This window comes from Periplaneta americana, chromosome 1 (genome assembly GCF_040183065.1).
Source record: "Periplaneta americana isolate PAMFEO1 chromosome 1, P.americana_PAMFEO1_priV1, whole genome shotgun sequence".
NCBI classification, from domain to species: domain Eukaryota; kingdom Metazoa; phylum Arthropoda; class Insecta; order Blattodea; family Blattidae; genus Periplaneta; species Periplaneta americana.
Window position 1 is genome coordinate 144,850,194 of NC_091117.1, and position 20,095 is coordinate 144,870,288.

At 34.9% G+C, this 20,095-nt stretch overlaps 1 long non-coding RNA gene and 1 other non-coding gene across 2 annotated transcripts; both read right to left on the reverse strand.

Moving 5' to 3' along the window:
• Positions 1–527: 527 nt before the first annotated feature.
• On the reverse strand, positions 528–600 carry TRNAN-GUU (transfer RNA asparagine (anticodon GUU)). Its single transcript has one exon. It is a non-coding gene; the product is annotated as a tRNA-Asn (tRNA).
• A 4,808-nt stretch (positions 601–5,408) lies between these two features.
• On the reverse strand, positions 5,409–19,974 carry LOC138701758 (uncharacterized). Its single transcript, XR_011332684.1, has 2 exons — positions 19,751–19,974; positions 5,409–8,483 (listed from the first exon to the last, which is right to left on the reverse strand). It is a non-coding gene; the product is annotated as an uncharacterized lncRNA (long non-coding RNA).
• Between the last annotated feature and the right edge of the window lie 121 nt (positions 19,975–20,095).

Here is a 20,095-nt window from a genome sequence, read left to right on the forward strand (position 1 = left end):
AAGGGGAAAGAGTTTTTTAAATGGCTATTTAACAATGTTGCATCAACTGCTCAGTTATCCAGTACTGGTAGAACTAATGAACCAAAGAAAAAGCCCAAGAATTCACCATGACATTACAGGACATTCACCTTACATTTGGAGAAAACCTACGAAAAAAAACTGAACTAGATAATCAGCCCAAGAAAGATTCGAGCTTATGTCCTAGCAGTCTCTGAACATGAGTTGAGCTTACTAATCCCTAAACTAATGGGCGTGCCTGGTGGGGGAAGTTGGGAGGTCTGGACCCCTTCCCTCAAATTTTCTGCCGCGAAGCTGTTTGACACCTCTAATTTTAAAAAATATTTTGAACTCAGAGCCTCTACTGCAAAGTTAGAATGCTAACCAATATTTGAAACTTCTATCAATTGATAACTATGCTATATCAAAGCAGTGACAAATATCGTAAGCTGTGATTTGAATGTTTGATATACACTTGCACTTCTGATGGCCAGTGATATAATCCATGAATAATTTCGAGGGAAAAATTGTTCCAGGGCCGGGTATCGAACCCGGGGCCTTTGGTTTAACATACCAATGCTCTACCAACTGAGCTACCCAGGAACTCTACCAGACACCGATCCAATTTTCCCCTCTATATCCACAGACCTCAAAGTGGGCTGACAACTGTCAAGCAACCAACATTGAGTGCACACTAACTCTGTGTGACTTAAATAGTGGTTTTCTGTTAACGAACAGTGACGTGTATTATGCAAATCAAGCTTTCAGGTATAACTCCCTGTAAAGTTGATTTGAATAATTTCGAGGGCCGGGTATCGAACCCGGGGATATAATCCATGTTCTTGAAATTTTGAACTCAACCCTTCAGAGTCGCCAGCAGACTATTAGTGGACTGATGTCAGCAGTTAGGTTGGTAGAATGTACAATTTCAGAAAAAATAAGTGAAGATAAATTTCATGATCTTTTAAAACAACCATTGTGAGAATTGCTAATTCCAGTGAGCAGTTAGTTTGAACACAGCGAGAGGAAATATGACCGAGCAACAGATTCTAGGTGTGATATGCAAGTATCTATGGGCATGTGATGAAACAAATGTGTTATCCAAGGGATTCATAAAAAAATGATTGCAATAATACCACGATTTCGCTGTATATATTAAAACAACCATGGATCAGGATTGAGAACTGAAATTGCAATCAGTAAAACTCTCCAGAAAAAGAAACACACCCAAAAGTTTCTATGGTCCAGCTGAGCAGTATTCACCAGAAAACATTGAAGAATACTATAATCTTGAGTACTTTAAAGTCATTGATGCTGCTTCGGCAGGACTGAAAACATGTTTTGATCAACAGGGACTAAACAAATAGTGGAATACATGAAGAAAAATAATAAAAGGCAGAGGCAGATTGAAATTCCCAGTGACTTAAATAGCTGCCCTGAACTTGATTTAGAGTCACTCAGTGTGGAATTTAAGATGTATAAGAAAAAATTCTGCTATGACTGCTTCAATGCTGTACTAGACATTTTCAGAGGGTTGTCTCCTGATATGAGGTAGCCTATGCTAAATTGTAGGTAACATAATATTTGACATATGCATATATGATTTTAAAATTAGGCCCTACCTGTAATTAAAATGTCTCATTTGGTAGTGGTAGTAATGGTGATAATGGTATATAAATCACTGGTGCAGGCTGTTTATTTGTAGACTGAGTTCCATCTTAGCGATTAAAAATTATAATTATTTAATGTTTTATTTACTTTATTGTCAAATTTAGAAGATATAGAAAATATTACAAATTAAAATTAATAACAGCCCTAAAATACCGTACTGATCTATAATATTGACCTGTGATAATTTTTATATTTTATTGCAAGAAATTGTTCAATAACATGGAAATTCTGCTTGTGTTGCCAAATTCTTTCATGGAAGGGTTAATGACACATTACATTATATTGTAAATATTTTAATTAACAAACGTTTTCGACCCTATTAGGTCATCTTCAGGTTATTGAGAACAAATATATGAACACAAAATCCAGTGAAGTATAGTATTTAATATTTTAAAATTTAACTTATTGTAACATAGTGTTTTGCTTCAACCACATCTATCATATTTCACTGGATTTTGTGTTCATATATTTGTTCTTAATAACCTAAAGATGACCTAACAAGGTCGAAAACGTTTGCTAATTAAAATATTTACAATATAATGTAATGCGTCATTAACTCGTCACCTATTTTGGTAAGTTATTAAACGAAACAATCTTTGAATTTAATAGTTCGTAATTAATTTAATTAAATTATGTTTTATTTAATGACGCTCGGAGCTATTTGCTACAAAAAAAATAGTTGCAGGTACAAAAATGCTTCAAGTCAGGTCCACCCAAAACTATTTCTTTTGTAACTGACAATGTCTCTCAATATTCTTATATACTGATACTATATTCAGTTAATTCAAATTTATAATCATGATAGAAATGTAGCCACGATGTGTGTCTGTATAGTATCCAGGATTTCATTTCACTCATTGGCTCTACAACGGTTTCGTCTATAAACATATGTACATATTGTGAATTCAGATATGTCGCCCATCAGTAAAAATGTATATCTACGCTGATGACATGGTGCTTGGGTCAACGGATAGGGAAGAGCTACAAGAATCAATACACAACCTCGCATCATGGGCCAACAAAAATGGTTTCGACATAAATCCATCAAAAACTATGCAGATGGTATTCAGAATGGGTGGTCGACAGGCTGAAGGTGACCGCATCCAACTCAGAACAACGCTCTTCAAATCACAAACGCCTATAAATACCTTGGAGTAACGCTCCAAACAACAGCAAGATCCTTCAGCATACACACGAAAGAAAGAGCGGCAGCAGCAATGATAGCTATCCATGACATACAGAATATCACGCAACTGTCGCTTGAAACAGCCATGAAATTGTTTGAAGCAAAAGTGCTCCCCATCTTAACATATGGAATACATATCACATGGACTAGCCTTAGCTACAGAGATCTAAACGTGTTAAAAAAAGTGAAAGCAAGATTCCTAAAAGCCGCAATAGGGATCTCAAAATTCGTACCATCTAGACTAGCATATGAGTTAGCACGTGAAACTTTCCTTGTAGAAGATCTACGTACCAAGTTTCTACTACCAGCTACCACACAAAAAGCAGCTCTGAAAGAGGAAAGACAACAGAAGAGAAATGAAGTACCGAACGACTTCTACGCAACGGACGCGATGACCGATCGGAGCTGGACTGGACCAAACAACAAGATCCGCAGTGCAGTGACAAGACTGGCAGTGCATGGGTATCATCACAAACTCTGCAAAACGTCAAACTATCACGACCCACCACCGGAATGCGTGTGTAAACTGTGTGACAAACCATGTGCAAGATATCACTTCAGTGAGTGTTTAAAGAGAAAATCGCTGCTGGAATACAGCAGAGCCCAAAACTAATGCACATTTGTGCGCACTTCTCCTTATTATATTGTGAATTCAGGACAATATCTTTGAAAAATATTGGAATGCAAAAGTTCAAATGACTTTATTGTCAAATGCCTAACATTAGAAAACAACAACAAAACAACAACATACTGTGAATTTCTTTGGCATTGATAATTTATCGCAATTGAGCCAATGACCAATTCCTCTTCACAAATGAAAATCAGCACGAAAGATAACAGCCATTCATCAAGTCCACGTGGAGTCTGTAGTATTTCCAGTTCTTATACTTTTCACATACAGATTAATGTTCTAACCATTGTAGACTGTGGGTAAATGAAAACCAACAAATTGTAGATATACTGATTATAATTAATGGACCTAATACATCAAGAAATCCGTGTAAGAAAGAATTACCTATTGTTTCATCTAAATGGTCTCAAGATCTAGTGTTTAATGTCAATCCCTACATAGCTAGAAAGAATTGGGAAAAGGATCCATGAACAAAACAGCAAACATTATAAAACTGAACAAGAAAACAATGAGCAAGATTGTAGAAAATGGGAGAAATAAATGTCTAAGAGGAAAAGAAACAGAAATTTTACAAAGCTGACAATTTTTCATGCAATTTTGTCAGGAAATCTGTAAGTTTTTATGTGAATGGGCTTAACCAACATGTACAGAGCTGCTAGGACACCTTTTGGAAATCAATGAATTCCCATACAAAGAGACATTACGTGATTCGGTTTTTTTATTTCATATAATAGTAGGTATATAATGGAAGGAGGGAATTACCGCTTGGAGATATAAATTTTTTTTATAAATGTGACAAGTACCATTTGAAATAATACCAGGTAATTTAGTTTGATGAAAGGTAGTGTAACACAAATGATATAATAAGAAGGGGATGGACTGACAGTACATGTAAATATGCATTCAAAGTTCCATTTTATAGAAAGAAAAGATCATAGTTTGACATCATATTGGTCAAAAAGGATGGCTACCGACTTGTATGCACCTTTCTGCAAATGTTGATTGCCATGACAATATGAACATCGTTTTTTTTAAAGTTCATTTGTATATTATTCCTGAAAAGTCAGTTTGACATATTTACAGATAATGCCAGATTATTAATTTAAACACATTACCGTGTGCTCAGAGAGAGAGAGGGAGGGAGAGAGAGGGGGAGGGAGGGAGGGAGAGAGAGGAGGAGCGGGAGAGAGGGGGAGAGAGAGAGTGTTCTGAACCTTTGGTGCAGTGCAAGGAAAAGGGTGCAACTTTCTGGAACAGTATATTTATAATTATAATTATTGTATAGCAGGTATGTAGCTATGATTATATCATGGATCAGATAAAAAAAAGATCAGGTGCAATATTGTCTCATTCCTCTTTCTTTACCTTGGTTTCAATAATGTTTTTGTCGGCAAGATTGACAACTCCATATTCAGCTGAAATAAGCTGAGTGCTGTCTATAAAACAATATCAGTATCAAAGTGTGGCATGCCGTTGAGTACAATATAACTGTGGCTACTATACTAACCAATGACTATTATGAAGACCAGATTCAGAAGGTTTCTGCACATGTACAATCACATTATCTCGCGAATCGATCTCTTTTTAGACAAATTATAAGTGTCGACGTTAACTACAACAGCTGTAATTTGAGTGTAAAAACAAATTAGGCTATTCTTTAGATTGTTTGTAAAGACTGACAGATCTCATAACGATTTTGTATAAATTACTATAAATTAAAATCACATATATATCAATAAGCAATCTGAATGTAATGCAATTGATGAAGCTACTTCATTACTCAGCAAATATACCTAAATATCACATCTTGCAGAGATTTTGTGAAAGTACATCTAGACCACTTTTTACCTAACATTTACTATAATTGAAACCAAAATACACACCAATCTTTGAACAATGCAAAGGATAATAAAAACAAAAGTGGGAAGTAATATATATTAACCGGTACTGTATTTATAGTTCCAAAATATTTTATAATAAAATCAGGTGGAATTATTTGTAATGTTCGTAAAAGATCAACAAACATTGAAAAATAATGTGTATAAATATTCACATACTTCCACAGTGACTCTGTAAACATCTTATTTTTTTACCTATGAATTTTACTTGAACATGAAATGATTTATTATAAATTATGAATAATTTGAGGGTTTTTAGAAGATAATACATCTGCAGTTTAAACACTAATTCAAATTAAGAATTGGCATTCTTATATTGCCAAGTTGCGTATTTCTTCCAACCTTACAAAACTATAGGCTACATGAAGTAAGCTGATTAGGTAGACACATAGAAAAGTACTATATATGTTTACATCAGTTTCTTGAGTCAAAAATGATTTACTTAAGCTGTTCCCTTTGACTTCCCTCACTCTCCTTGTTTACCAGAATTAGCAGACGTTTCATTTTGGAAATCTTTTTGAATTACATTGTCTGTATCAATCACTGAATTCAAATTTATCAGTTCGCCTGTTTTATCACAGAGTACAAACTTGGTTAAAGAATCGTCATTATTTTCTGATATTTGCACTGCAACATTTGCCATTTCCTCGTCTTGTTCATTATCACTTTTTTCAGAGTCCCTAAAATTATCCTCCTGTTTCAATTCATCAATATCTGTTGGGTTTCCTAAAGAAGACAGTAAGAAATGTTGTCCAATTTTGTAGTCATCACAATAATCATCTTCCTTCAAATATACCGATTTGTGTAAACATTTATGATTCGAAAAATGACTTCTCTCTGGATACAATATCAAACAATAAGCACAGTCTACCCCCTCATTACGTCTTGGTGCCTTAACTTTTCTTTTCTTATTCTTTCCTCCTAGAAGATTAGCAATACTTCTCTGCTGTAACCTAACATTCCAGCAATTGTAACACAGCCATGATGTATTAAATCTAATTACATTTGCACACATTTTTCCACACGAATAACACAATCTTTTCACGTCTGTTACTGTAGAAGTAAAACTGTTACTTCCTTCAATCTTTCTAATTTTTCTGGAAGGCTCGTCTTTCAACTCACTGTGTGTTTCCATCGGAAAAGCTGTCCTTAATTTCATCACAGAATCTATATGTAAACAGCACTTTATACATTTTGTCCAATTTTTTAGTTTAATAGATGCAAAAAAATTTCTGCCACACGAAACACATAAACGCACAAAACAAGTACACAATTCAGTACTTTTGGATCCTGGTTTCTTGTAATGACATTTGCATTTCATGTGACTCATCTTATGTAATTCAAGATGGTTCTTAAATTTAAACGTCAGAGTACACTTGTTGCATTTGTAGATTCCATTTATTGTGTTTGTTTCATCCACCTGCTTTTGTGCACCCTTAACCTGGCATTGTACATATTTCCTGTATCTCTCGTGACTAATCTCGTGCATTACAAGGTGACTTTTAAGTTCAAAACATTCATCACATTCTTCACATTTGAAATTACGTTCTGGACGTGAATGCATGTTCTTGCATATAGGGGTAGTTATCCTACGTTTCTGATAAGCTGACCCTCTCTGAGGATCATTATTAAATGTCTTCATCATATCTGTATTACTTTTGTTATCTATGACCTTTACTTTTACATGTCTGGGGTCATTTTTTTCTGAAGACTTTATGTCCTTGTAAATTTCATGACACGTCTTCAGTCTTGAATTAACAAACACAGCCACAAGATTTGAATTATTTGCATCTTTTAATGGTTGACCAACTGAATTTAATTCAGATTTCTCATTATTTAATTCTAAACATCTTCCATTTTCAGAAAACGAAGATGCCTCTAAAAACTCACAGCATTCATCAGGCATATTGACATCATCTGCATTCGGTATCTCTTCATCATCACTCAAAATTTCCTCTTTTACAATAACAACATCTTGACTCAGATCAGAATTACCTTTCTCGTGACAAAGCTCATGTAATATAAGATGACTTTTAAGATCAAATGTCTCACCACATTCTTCACATTTAAACTGTTGCACATTAGGTTGTAGGCCTACAATCTGACATGACAAATTTTCATTAAATGTCTTCATATCCAAATTACTTTTGGAATCTATGCTCTGTTCATTTACATGTTTGGAGTTATTTTCTTCTGAAGACCTTATATCTTTGTAAATTTTATGGTATGTCTTCAGTCCCGAATTAACAAGCAGAGCAAAAAAATTTGAATTACTTGCATTTTTTAATGGCTGACCAACCGAATTTGATACGGATTTCTCATTATTTAATTCTAAATGACTTTCATTTTCCGGGAGTAATGATGTCTCTACAAAATCACAGCATTCATCAGGCATATTATCATTATCTGCATTTGGTATCTCTTCATGATCACTTAAAATTTCTTCTTTTACAATAACAACTTCTTGACTCATTTGAGAATTACCTTTATTTTTCTCATGACAAAGCTCATGTAAAATAAGATGACTTTTAAGATCAAAAGTTTCACCACATTCACTACATTTAAACTGCTGCATGGTGGATAGTACAGTCAGAGATATGTCTTCATTCTTCTCACATTGTGATTTTGATACCAGAGCTGCTGATGAATATTTTGATTTTTTCTGTCGTTCATCATTATCTTTGTTATCTACGATATTTAATTTCAACGACGATGCAGAAGAATCGGAGTCTACATTTTTAACATCAGTTTTTGTCAAGGAACTAACAAGTATGTTTATTGTATTTGGGTTAATGTGTGTTTTGGTATTGATGTCTTTCTCAGACTCATAAGAGTTTTGTGAAATTTCGGAACCTAAGAGTTCAAAATACTCTGTTTCATCACCACTATCAATGTACATAACATTGTCCTCATCATCACTGATGTCTTCCTTCTTGACGATCACAACAGCAACATTATCATAATTTTCATCTGGAATACTTCTGTTATGGCTTCCCGTTTCATCAATTATAAAGCCAGAATTGTCCGTGACATATCTGGATGCTGACATTCCTATCTAAGTGGTGCTCCACTTTCTTTTATTAACTGTTGTTTTCACTCCCTGAAAAAAAAAAAAAATAGGAAATGTTATCAGAAATTAAAATTTCTAAGATGATCTGCATATTTTTCATATACATAATATACTATTCATATTAGAAATATTTACATTTCATTACTTAATTTTAAGAAAATTTCTATCGTGGGGGGGGGGGGGAAGACAATGATTTCTATAGTACTAAAAAAGAATTTTAATTCACTATCTGGTTAACATGTAGGCCTATGTTCCTCAATTCTAATTACCTATACAATGTGACATATTTCTCAAATTTTAGACAATTAAAATCAGGAAAAATCTACTGTAAAATTATAGTAAATTCAGCATAACTACTAGTAATGGGAGTATTCGAATAAAAAAGTACGAATTATTCCATTCTTGTAAGTTCTCGAGATATATCTCGAATTGTGAACAAGTATTCGAATACTTTGCTCAGATGGTAGATGCTGCGAGAACAGAAAGAAACAGTGAGAAGGAAATTCTAAAGAACAGCAATTGCTCATCAATTGTATACATTTGGCTAACCTCGCCTACAAACACGAGCTGGTTGTGTGCAATAAAAACTTGCTCAGAGCATCTGTCTCTGTCTCACCTCTTCCTTTCTCTCGTCCAGGACACAGGAATCAACATCTATATCGGAAGTTGCACATAGCTACAACATGTAATTAGAATCATAAAAAAAATATATAAACTCCTGTTCTTGCACAGTGCACTGTTGTAACTGTTATCGTTATCGCTGACATGCTGAATGCTGGATAAGAGCACCGGAGTAATCAAATCGTTATTCGAATGATAAAAGTATTCGAGTACTTTTATTCGAATAAATTATTTGATTCTTAATATTATTCGAGAACAGATTATTGGATTCTTAAAATTATTCGATACTGCCCATCACTAGTTTACTAATAACTACCACTATATCTGGGAAGTGGTAATGACATAAATTTTGACACTGCAAAAATTTGGTGAAACTTCAATGTCGCTACAAACCATGTACAGGAGAAGAAATCTACTTAAATCATTGAAAATATCCTGAAAATTGTAGCATACAACGTTATGGACACAATGTAAGCCTACCCATTTCACCTGAAATGCTTCAGTTTCTTATATACCAACCAACAATTTTCTCAGGCATTTTCACATGAAATCATCACATAACCCAGTGGTATTGTTATATTCCACTACACTAGAAAGCACTCCTTTCTTCGATCCAGGCTTAATATGTATTTGTGTACTTATCCAGCAAAAAGCGTATATATAAGGTATACCAAAAGCTGAAACAAATCAAATCTAACCTGATCCTAGACCTTACGAAAACTCGCAGGTTTTCTATAGTGTACGTGACACTTAAGGTTTTTTGACGAAAAAAAGTATAAAAATGGTGTAATTTTCAGAGGAAAGGTACTGTAGTTTTGAAGTGAAAAATTCATATAGGACGTCAGTTGACTTGAAAACATATTAGAAAATATCTAAAAATTGTAAAGAATTGATTGGTGTAGGTAACCTAAAAGTAATTCCTTAATACGTGCAATAAAGAAGTAAAACATGTCAAAATGAATGTGAAACACACATTTCACTTCATTATGCAAGGCATACCAAAAACCTAAACTATCCTAACCTCTCACAGATTCGTACATGCAAGGTATACTAAAAGCTTAAACTAACCCAACCTAACCTATCAGAGATTCGTATATACAAGACATACTAAAAACCGAAACTAACTTAACCTAACAAACCTGTCACAGATTCCCATAACGTATAATTTAGAATAATGCAACTTAGAAGTTACTGTGTCACGTGCTACAGAAAAGCCAAACTTGCTACCCACCTATCTATCAAAAAACGTACATGCAAGGCATACTAAAACCATGAACAAACCAAACCTAGCCTGTCAACAATCCTCGAAAACTCGCTTTCTCTTTACTTACCTATCTGCTTAAAAAAAAACGTAATATATCCAAGGTACATAAAAAATCTGAACAAATCAAACCAAACTTGTCACTGATCCTCTATTTTACAAAAACTCACTTAGCCTATTTCTTTTTCCAGATAATAAAGACTATGTGTATTTGTAAAGTTATACCTCTCTCAGTTTTATTTCATTATGAAACGAAGCAACACAAAACAGATGTCATGTTCATGTGTGGTGCATGGCAAGATCGAAGATTCAATTAAAATTTACCTGTTTCATGATCTTTAAATGAAGCACACTACCTAATGTAGGTAGGCCTACAATGGATATGACACTGAATAATTTTTGGTCATCTGAAGAAGAGTTTGTGTAGCTATGAATCTTCTCTTCTCCAGTCCATACTTCTCCACATTAATATTCCAAACTTCAAAGGCAAAATTATGGAACTGTAGTCTAACAATTATAGGATTTTCCACAAAATTATCGCAAACATAGGCCTACTTATTAATAGTAGCATACTACCAAACTTTATACAATACTGAATAAACTAAAATCACTGCTCACACAGAAAACCAATGGCATCTGTGAAAAGACTATTAGGATTAACTAATTAGCAAACTATATTGCAAGCTCATTATCGACTGAGGAAGAATCCGAGCTCACCCTGTAGAATCCTGATGAAAAATGGAACCGAGAGTAAAAGAAAAGACTGAACTCAAATGTGTTTCAATAAAGATAGATTACTCGAATGTCCACCGCTTTTGAGTAGTGGCCAGTGTGTCTGCCTGTGAAACTAATGGGCCTGGGGTCGAATCCTGTTTGGAACAAGTTGCCTGACTGAGGTCTTTTCCAGGGTTTATCCTCAACCTATTAAAAGCACTTGCTGGGTAACTTTCTGATCCTACTAAGAAGGTAGAAAGAAAACGAGCTCTCTTATATAAAATAGTCCAAGCTACCAGACCAAATTATTAAGAAAATTATATCTCATGAATCCATTCCTCCTAGGCTATAATATGGACTGCCAAAAATCTACAAAGAAGGGAAACTGCTTAGGCCCGTTTCAATAATATGATAATTTCTTACTATGGAAAGCAAACTGGAATAAATTCAGAGGAATTTTATGATTAAAAAGAATTATCACATTATCCTGTATCACATCAGGATTAAAAATAAAGCATAATGCCTTATGGTATCACTTAATGAGGTTCAAACCTATCTTTGGACAGTTGATTAAACAACAACAGTTCCTTTCTACTGGTACTAGATCACTTGTGTAGGCCTATTAACAAAACTGAAAAACCATAGCAGAAAAATAGATTTCTTTCTAAACCAGTTTTCAGCAGTTTGCAGCCATCATGCATGCTCATGATGGTTGCAAGTGGTCGGCAACTGCTGTAGAAACAAACCTAATGTCGTTATTTACATTTTAAAACTTTTATCCTAATAAAAATAAACTCCCACTATAACAATTTCTGTTGAATATAGTACCATATACACAACCAATTTCTAAATTATTATGGATTCTGTATACAGTGACAAAAAGATAACAATCATTTCCATACCTGGCATAAAACAGAGTAATTTCTACAACAGAATAAATCTGGGGACGACCACTCCACGATTTTCGTTTTTTTTTTTTCACAAACAACAATTTTATGCTCGATTCTCGAAAGGTAATAGAAAAAAAGTTACGAAAAAACATAATTTCGACTGCAACCTAACATAACCTATCATAACCTAAACTAACCTAATACTAGTGACAGGCTACAGTCACTAATCGCGATCATGGTTGTAGTGTCTCAATATCCTGATCATGATCAGGAGCTTAATCATGTTTCCAGAACTAGATAATTGTGCTGAAGCACGGCCTAGTGAACGAAAGTAACATTGTGGTAATCTTTGGTTTCGAATCACCTTGATATTTTGAAATTTTCTATTATTTAGGAAGTCGTGATAGCTGCTGCTATGGAATTTTGTTACTCCTTCCATTGTATTATATCAAAATGGAAAGAAAACGAAGTGAATGGCTAGAAAATGACATTTGGCTATTATTAGATGTATTGGAGAAACTGAATGCAGATGTGAGAAAAATAGAAGATTATATTAATAAATGCCAGACGAATTATTCATATATGGAGGACAATAGAAGGCTGATGAAAAATGTTTCATCTCAATACATTTTGGATTAACTAATTTCTTTTGCAGAATTTTTAATTTCAGTCTCCATTACGACAATATTGTTGAGGTTAAGGTTCATTTTAAAAATGTTTTATTAGAAAATAATATGTTTTATGGAGTACAAAGACAGGTATGGAAATCCATCCGAAACCAAAGAAGAGACAATTGGAGTATGTAAACATAAACATAATTTAAAATGAGGAATGGATAGAGTACTTTACACATTTATTTGAACAAAACCAAGACGATACTGATCAATGTTTAGGTGAGGGGTTTGGACTTTTTTTCCATTGCCAGTCATACAGAATAGCTGTACGTAACGATCCCAACAGTAGGTTTTTTCCTTTCTCTCCTTTCTTCCACCTGAAGACGAAGGGAGAACCACCCTTCGAAACATTGTGTCTTAATTTTTGATTGTGACAACCAGCAATGGAAAAAAAGTCCAAACCCTTCACCTAAACATTAATGATCCACCATTGCTTTCCAACCCCTCATTTAGATCAATACTGATCAAATTGAAGATACAGGTACATTAAAAATATTAGTGGAAGCAACAGAAGAAGGTGTAATTGATAATATAAAAACATTAAAAAATAGAAAATCACCTAACTGGATAATATAACAAATGAAATGATTAAATATGGAGGAGAATCTCTTCATTCTGAAATTAAGTACGGTATTTGATTCAACAGATTTTTTTTTTAAAGTCCTGGGTACCAGAAAAATGGAAATTAGGAATATTGTTACTGATATTTAAGAAAGGAGACAAACAGAAAATGGAAAATTACAGAGGAATTAATCTTAAACATTACATTTAAATTAACATTCAAAATTATCTCTCAGAAACTATAAAAAAATTATCACATTAAGTGATGTACAACAGGGATTCTGTAGAGGATGTTCATGTACAAATGCAATCTAATATTATTCACCACGAAACTGAAAAATCATTAGAGTATACTGTACCAGTTTTACATTGCTTTGTGGATTTAAACAAAGCATTTGACAACATAAACCTGAAAATGGTTTTAGATATTTTAAATAATTTGAATGTACCAAATAGATTGATTTCATTAATCATGGATATATACACTGATTAGAATACACAGACTCTTATTCGATAATCAAAGTAAATGGTAAATCAATAGGACAAAAATAATTACTAATAAGAAAAGGCATCAGACAGGGAGATTCACTGAGTCCATTTTTATTTAATATTTTAATGGATCAAATTTTAAAGGAAATAAGAAAACACCAAGGATATAAGATGGGCAGATTCGAAATTGTTTGTGTTATGCAGATGATGTTTTAATTGGTGAATCAGAAGACAATTTACAGTTATTACTTCGACTGAATTTATCATGTAAAAAGTACGGAATGAGAATAGGAAAAAAACAAAAACTCTGTGAGCAAATTACCATTGTGATGTAAATTACAACTGGATAACACAATTATTGAACAAGTTATGCAGATAAATTATTTGAAAGTCACAATAACCAGCTTTAGTTTATTAGAATATAAAGTAAGGGATCAAACGATTAAGGCATCAAAAGTGTCAGGGTGTTTAAATGATTTCATATGGAAAAATAAATATCTAAAAACAAATGAGAGTATACAAAACTATTTTAAGACGAATAATGACATATGTAGCAGAAACTAGAGCAGATGCAGCAAAAACAAGGCACTTATTTGAAACAACAGAAATTAATATACATAGAAGAACAACAGGAAAGACAAGAAAAGACAGAGTAAGAAGGAGATAAGAGGAGACTGTAATATACTGTACATGCTTAGCTAAGCGTCAAGTTTCAGTGTTTGGGACCGGTGATCCATGAAGCATCGGACTCCCCAATGTAATATTCAAAGAATAGGTTATAAGAAGGAGAGGGGAATGGAAATCACATGTATCAAGAATGGGAGATGATAGACTGGTAAGGAGAGTACAAGAGTGTATAGGGCTATCTAAGGGAAGACGAAGCGTTGGGAGACCAAGGAAAAAATGGCGAGATTCTAAGTCTGGTTATTAACAAGGTTCAAGCTTATACAAAAGAAAAAAGATGATGATGATGATGATGATGATGATGATGATGACGTAATATAAATAGTAGGCCTAATAATATAAATTATATAGGTTATAAAATCTCTTTCCAAAATAATATAAGTTGTATCAGTTTAGATTATAAAATCTCTAAATGTTTTATTACAAAATACACTACTGTTTGTGAAAAGTGCAACACCCAGAAAGAATGGCCTGAACGATTCCAAACTTGGGAGATATGTAGAACAGTGTATCACCAATAATTGGTTACGTTTCCAGAGAGATGGCATACACATGCGCCCAATACTGACATCTCTTGTGTCACCAGCAAGGTCAGTGTTATGCCTTCCTCAGTCAGTGCAGAGCTTCCAAACAAAGTGCAAACGTGAAAGCTGGTGTAGGTATGCCTCGTCAACATGGAAGGGAGCAATATCACCATGTGAGTAAGTTCGAACGGAGCAGAGTGGTTGGTCTCCAGGAAGTAGGTTTGTCATACCGTGGCATTTCAGCTCATACAGGGCATGCTGCTATGACAGTGATGCGTGTATGGAACCAGTGTACAGAAGAGGGTCGTACACAGAGACGAGCGGGTACTGGACCACGTAATATGACCACAGCACAGAATGACCACCATCTTGTCCGCATGGCTGTGACGGACCATACAGCTTCATCCACTGTGTTAAGTTGATGCAGTACTGCAACGGGTGTGGACCTGTCTGCGTCAACGGTTTGTCGCCGTTTTTTGAGGGCTGGACTAGTGGCTTGCATGCTGTTGCGCCGGCTTCCATTGCCCAGAAACCACCAATGCCTCAGACTGCAAAGGGCATGTGAACGCCATCACTAGCATGCTGAGTGGCAAAATGTAGTGTTTTCAGACGAGTTCCACTTCAACTTGTCCTACAATGATGGCCGCATATGTGTTAGATGCTACCACGGTGAATGCAATCTGAGAGCCTGCACTGTTAAGCGCCATAGCGGACAAATGCCTAGTGTGATGATTGGATACACTGGATACAATATGCGATCTCGCTCCTACATATTCAGGGCAATCTAAACAGCAACCGCTATATTAGGGAGGTTTTAGAGCCCGAAGTACTGCCCTTCCTTCAGGCAACTCCACATGCCATATTTCAGCAAGACAATGCCCAGCCACATGTGACGAGGACTGTGCAAGCCATCTTCAAAGAATGATGAGAATCACTGCTTCCCTGGCCTGCACGTTCGCCAGACATGTCGCCAATCGAACATGTCTGGGATATGGTTGTCAGCAACTTGTTCGTCATGGTCTTCTCTTGACGCTTTGTGGACTCGCATACAAACTGCGTGGTGGGAGATTCCCCAGGAACATATCCAGGCCCTCTCTGAATCCATGCCATGATGCTTAGAAGCTCTGATTGCAGTGCATGGAGGCTTCACACCATACTAAAATCTCACGGTCACAGATCAGGTGCAGTTCTGTAATTCTAATCATTTGTGTATTGTCATGTACCTAATCTATGATATCAATATCATTTCAGTCACGTGTATCCTTCTTGGTGTTGCAATTTCCACAAACGTTAGTGTAATATAAATAATAGGCTAATAATGATATAAATTATTATAGGTTATAAAATCTCTTTCCAAAATAATATAAATAGTAATGGTTACTTTATACATACTACGGTATTCTTTTATGGCTTCTTCCGTCTTTCTCACATAAAGCTGATGCTCTTTTTCGATCTAGTTTGGAAATGATCCTAAATATATGTTTTACAAATACAATTTCGACTCAAGCCTCTCTCCCTATTAAATTTGATGGTGTGGGTATTCGGAAACTTTCTGATATTTGTATACCTGCTTTTCTTTCTTCTGGCTTTGGAATTTTTTGTTGCATCAAATCGATCTTTCCTTTATACAGTGATGCAGCTGAAATCTGCCCTGTGCGTGATGCTCTCACTATTTGGTATACTTCCTCACAAACCATTCATTCTCCTGCCCATCCTGAATTTCAAAATCAGTGGGACATTATTTTTTCTCAAAAATTTTAGATGAACTTCTTTCTTCTTTCAAATCCGAACAAGATATTCTACGTCTCCTAGCTCTTCAAGACAGTGAGTCTGGAGCTTGGTTACATGCCTAACCATACTCTCAAATTGGTACTCTTATAGTAGATCCTTTAAAATCGCAATGGCTTTATGCCTTGGTAGTAAACTCTGCCAGCCACACCAATGTATTTGCGAAGAAATTGTTGATATTTACGGCCATCATGCATTCAGTTGTGTGAGAAGCAGAGGTCGCATTCCCAAACATACAACACTCAATGATAACATTAAAAGATCTCTGACTTCTTGTGGCATCTCATCTCTTTTGGAACCACCAGGTGTTAGTCACATGGATGGTAAACGATCCGATGGTCTCATCTTAACCCCATGGTCTAGAGGAAAATCTTTAATTTGGGACTCTACATGCATTGACACTCTAGCTCCATCTCACTTACCGAATACCTCCAGACGCATGTCTGCTGCTGAAATAGCCGTGAAGTCAATAAATATGCACATCTTTTAGATAATTAATAATATCTTTATCCTCTTTCCTGCGGAGACCTTCAGTCCTTGGAGTCATGATGCTAAAGTTTTGGCATCACAGTCTAGTACATACAGCCACGAAGCTTGAGGTGATTTTTTGCATTTCTCACGATACAATGCTCCAAGCGGTTAGCAACTGAAAGTACTAGGAACAACAGACTGTGCGATAGTAGCAATCATAATGGCTAGCAACTAAAGTTCAACTGCCATTGAATGCATATTCCCTATATATTGAGCTTCGTGACTGTATGTACTAGGCTCTACTGGCATCTCAAATCGGCCAAGTTTTGATCTCCATTATTGGAGACTGCCATTGCACTAATTATTTGAGTCAACACTTAAGTATAGCTATTCAACATGGAAATGCAATGAGAGTTTCAGGTACTCTTCCCGAATCGAGCCCTTTAGACAAACTTTTCATTCTTTAAGATTTATTAAATACGGTACTTCTGTAAATCTGAACATTGTAATGGTATAAATTGTATCAGTTTAGATTATAAAATCTCTAAAAATTTTAATAAATAATTTCTCATATCAAGCTGCAAGAAACAACAATAAAAAAGGGAAAACAATGAACAAACATTGAAAGAAAATATTAACACAGTCTAGTATATATAGTCACGAAGCTTGAGTTGTTGAGGGTATTAGGAAGAATAGACTGTGCCGGTACTATTTCACATTGTCTGTGATGAGGCAATAGTAGCGATCCTAGTGGTTAGCAACTATCTATGGATACATATTCCCTACGTATTGAGCTTCGTGACTATAAACTAGATTGTGATATTAACTTCGGATGTTGTCCAAAGAGGGAAACAAACATAAAAGTATGTAGGCCTACATAGAGAAAATTGTTTTCTCTATGGTAAATCAGCTGCTGATCAGACGGGACCAAGCGTGATCTATATAGTGTGGCCACACACTTTCGGTAATCACGATCATGATTTTTTTTATAGTGGCTGTATTCTGTCACTAGTATAACCTAAGCTAACATAACATTACAAGGTCAGATTAGGTTAGGTTTGCTTGGGTTAGTTAAGGTTAGGTTAGTTTATTTTGCGACAGATTATATGTGACAGATTATATTATGTTTTTCCGAAATTTTATTCTCTGCTATACTTCAGAATATCGCGTAAGTACTTATATGCAAAGACTATGCAAATTAAAAATAATTAAAAAAGAACATATTTTTTACTGATGATACAAGGGTAGATAAATACGTTACTACATAAAAAGGTATGTCCCTTGCACCAAAAATAAATCATTCGATAATAATTCAATAACAACATACCTAACTTAATGTTATTCCGAAATCGTTTCTTTCTCCCACATAATAATTCAATAACCACATACCTAACTTAATGTACTTACGCATTATTCCGAAATCGTCCCCCCCCCCCCACTAACTTTCGAAAATCGAGCATAAAATAGTTTGTGGGGGGAGGGGGAAGTTCGAAAATCGTGGAGTGGTCGTCCTCCAAAATTACCGAAATCATTTACTTGAAAATCCGTGCCATGAAGATCACACATACGTAACAGCTACAGTGATCACACATTCTTATAAGATTAGGTATGATACTGGTATTTTGTAACAGTTGTACTGTTGGTAGTTTATTTACATTTACTTCCACAATCATTTAGAAGACTTACAAGAACAAAATCATACATTTGTGCACCCAAGTACAAGATAACGTTGGAAAAACAGTTTGCAACAAGTACAATCCATGGAAGTTTCACAAATAACGTGGAAGAAGACCTAACTGATCTAAGAATGTTATTAAATTCATCTATGAAACTCGTGAACAAACAGAAAGTCTCCAGTCCACAGTGGCCAGTACGCCCCTACAGTGTTGCCAACAAATAAATTGTATCACCGTCAAACACCTGCAAATCCGTCAAAATTTAAAAAATAATTATAATAAAAATGAAAAATAAAACCCACTCAACAGGCCTATAATTATGCAGGCTACAAACAAAACGCGAATTTTGACACACCTTACTTACCAATGTTGATTAACATAATTCGTCAATCTCGGTCTTGATTACGAGGAAATCTGAAACAGGGGATTCCTTAACATGATACGGCACGAAAAGGGCTATTCAAAGAAAAAAGTAAAATCTCCCAAAAATTAAATAAAAAATGACAGCAGCTAAAAAAGTCAAAGGACGATGTAAATCGTAATTTCCGCCAGAAAAATCCGTCACCCGTCAAAGCCATTCTTTTCCCATCCGCTACGTTGAAATTCCGTCAATTCTGACAGTTACAATCTGTCCAGTTGGCAACACTGCGCCCCTTACTGTGTGAAATTAAATGTTCAAGACTTCAAAGTTGGTACTCCCAAAGTCTAACCTAACACTACATTGCAAAACTAAGAGCAGCAGCAATTTTTAATATATAACTCTATACAGCACGTATACTAACAAACGAAAAACATAATACATAACTAAATGTTAGTATAAGTAACATTAAGTCACGAGAATGAATTTGAATGTTATAAATAAGTTTTCTTAACACTGTCACTGATGTTTCCCTACAGTACTTCACTTTACGAAAAACGTAGTACAATGACCTAACCAGACCTACCCGTACAGTTTTAGTTTCAACATGTGCCTTCACACTGTACAAAAACAAATGACAAAGGGCACAGTGTAATACAGCTCAATATAACATTTTACTTATAAATTCGTAAGCACAACTTCTGCACACATTAAATTTCATGATATGGATAACACAATGTAGCCAACTTGAAATGAAAATTCATTGAATAGCCCTATTAAAATGCAAGATTTCCTATTTTGTTTACACATTCAGCGCCTGAATATACAATAATATATTAATAATAATAATAGGTTGCAGAGGTAAAAATGTAATGTATTACCAACGTAACTTTGCAAATAGCGGGCTAGTTCGGCATTTTGTATTATTAGC